Genomic DNA, 3158 nt, shown 5'->3' with positions numbered 1-3158 from the left:
GATTGGATGCTTTGAGTTCCAAATGAGATTATAAAATTGATTTTTGCATATCGTTTGCCTTCTCCTTTTCTCCTTTTGAATTATAAACTAAAATTACAAAACTTACTTAAATAAAGTTTCTATGAACTAAGAACAAGAAGAGATAACTTCAGGGAAGAATTTCTAGGCAAAATGTGAATGAAAATGTGAGATATGATCTTCTTGATTCGAATGAAATGTGCCCTATTTATAGAAGTTCCATGGAGCCGTTGAGCTGCTTGTTAGCATTGCTCAGCAACTGACCAAACCCTTCAGCATGTGTTTGGTCACTTGATCAAGCAGCTTTGTCACATCCTTATGCTTGACTCACCAAAGCTAGTTGTGAGCTATGGGACCAACTATGGTGAGCTACTCTGAAAAGCCTATGGTGGGCTACTTGAAGTGATGTCATTGGTGACTTCATGGTTTGCTTGATGGCTAAGTCAAGTCTGGGTGCACACTGCTTAGCACACCTGTTGCACTGCTAAGCTGCTTGTTCAGCAGCTTTGACCGTGCTGACTGGGACGTGGCCTGGTGCTTGCTATATGGGCAGGAGTTTGGTGCTCCGCTCAACTGCTTGGTTGCACCTCTAAGTTGCTTGTTGAACAGCTTGGGCATGTGCCAAGCTCGTGTCTGATCGTGTCAAGCTTGAGTTCTAGCCGTGTCAGGACTAGTCTGGTGCTAGGCTGAGTGGCCAAGCAGGTCCACTCAGCTGCTTGCTTGAGCAGCTTGGTCCAGGTCAGGCTGGTGTTCAAGTCAGCTTAGTGTGGCTTGGTCCACGCTCAGCTGCCTGCTTGAGCATGAGTTTTTTTTCTCTTCTTTCCTTTCCAGTAATAAAGAGAATCTCTTTTTTCCTTTGGTTTTAAGAATAATCTTACAGTAACTAAAAATGATATATATGTTAATTAATTTTGAGTTTTCCTTATTTTTTACACAATTCCCCTTTCTGATACTGGAGAGAAACCTGACTCATTTCTTATATAATTAAGTTGTTTCATAGTTGGGCAATCCTAGGCATACCACATTGATAATAAATAGAACTTTGCTTCTTTATCATCAACTACCAACCCCAAATCATTTTTAGTAAATCAATCCCAAAATTTACTAGCTCAAATCCATACCTTTTCATTCTTCACATGGATCACTACGTAGTATACCTGTGCGATTCACATGGATCACTCTGTGTTGGTACTGAAAAATGTATTTAATATTTATTGTTAAACGAAGACCTAGATTTTTAGTTAAATAGAGTCATGTATTAATTTAATAATACAATATAAATATTAAAGTTGTATAAGTTGAAACAAAAATATCCATATAAGTCAAAATTGTTACAATACAAAAGCATAAATAAATTTTAATTGACAATTTGTAGTGATAAATCTTAACGACATAAACAACATTGTTGATGTTGAATTGTAGTATTTTTAATTTTAAATGCCTTACACATTGCATAATATGAAATATATATGATTATGGTTTAGTTTTAATAGTCTTTTGATTTTTAAATCCAGATATAATCATATCAATATTTTTAAAACAATGAATTTATTTCATAAAAATAAATTCATTTTGTAAAACTTTAATAGTTGGAATCCAATCTTATTATTAATACAATGAGCTATGATATTACAGAATTAAGAAATTGGGGACATTAATTTCAGTGTTCCTGATTTTTTTAGTATAATATTAGTTATATTATTTGCATAAAAAACGTAAACAATGACTCACAATGCCTATCATTAAATTTGAATATTTTATTAAAATAAACAACAGTAATCTCTCATACCATACATCTTTGTCCATCCACTTTTTTTTAAGCAAGGTGCAAGAGCACCAAAATATATAGATGAAGATAATTACAAGACGAAGGCAATAAGCATGTTATAAGTTCCGGAATCTATAATTCGAGAGATCATGCCTATTCCTATCAAACTCCTCTATTATGAATGTAGGAGTAGACTTCCAAATGGAGTTAGTTTGGGAGGAGATACCAAATGATGCCAGTTTGTCGGCACACGTGTTACCTTCTCTAAATATGTGAGAAATTTTGAAGTTCATTTAATTTGAGAAATCTGGGATTTACATATTTGCCAATCATTGGATAGCTTCCAAGGCGAATTAGAATTACCACTGAAAATATCTAGAACAAACATAGAGTCACTCTCAAGCCAAAGGTTTAGTCACTCTCTTCTTTTCTTCTTTCTAAATCCTACAAAATACATAAAAAAAGAAATACAAACACAAATATACAACATTGTGATATTTTATACAAATATATTGCTTTAAGTTGGTTTTTCTCAATTATGATTAAGATAAGTACCATAAAAGTGTATGAAATTTAGGTATATTTGGCACTTATGAGCACCGCTAAGCTACCTGCTTGAGCAGCTTTAACCGTGCTAACCGAGACGTGGCTTGGTGCTTGCTTCTTGGGGGTTTGCTTCTTTCCTAGCAGTTCAAGTGACTATCTTTGTTGAGTTTAATTCGGCTTTAACTGTAGTGGACATAGCCTTCAACAAATGTTGGAATAGTCTTTGGTTGGAATGTGACTCATCCCTAGTGATGGATATTTTCAATGATAAGCCAATGCTCCTTGGCCTTTGTTGAACATGTGGTTAAATTGCAAACTCAAGATCTTTGCAATGAACTTCATGATATCTCACATTTATAGAGAAGAAAATACTTGCCCCAACATACTAACTAATCATGACATAAATCATAGATCTAATTTATGGTGGAATGTAATTCCTAGCTTTCTAAATTTAGAATTTGCTAGGAACAAGTTAGGACTACCTAATAACTATAAATTTAGAAACATGTAATCTTATCTTACTCCAAGTACTTGACATTTTACTTTAATATATCTCCATAAGTGCTTATGCACCTTTGGTTTTAAAAAAAAGTAAATAAAAAACTAATAAAGTATTATGAGACATTGATTGTCATACAATCAACATCAACAAATAAAATTAAGGTTTGTTTGTTGTTTTAAATGATTATATATATTTGAATATCTATTTTAAAGAGAGTATTACACCATAGAAGAACCAAGTCACTTCTTAGATAAATTAACAGTTTATTATTATGATACCAAGATAGAGGTAAGTGAAGAAGACACATAAATTCACTTCATACAC

The sequence above is a fragment of the Lupinus angustifolius genome, chromosome LG11 (assembly GCF_001865875.1).
Source record: "Lupinus angustifolius cultivar Tanjil chromosome LG11, LupAngTanjil_v1.0, whole genome shotgun sequence".
Taxonomy (NCBI): Eukaryota; Viridiplantae; Streptophyta; class Magnoliopsida; order Fabales; family Fabaceae; genus Lupinus; species Lupinus angustifolius.
This window is presented reverse-complemented; position numbering follows the sequence as displayed.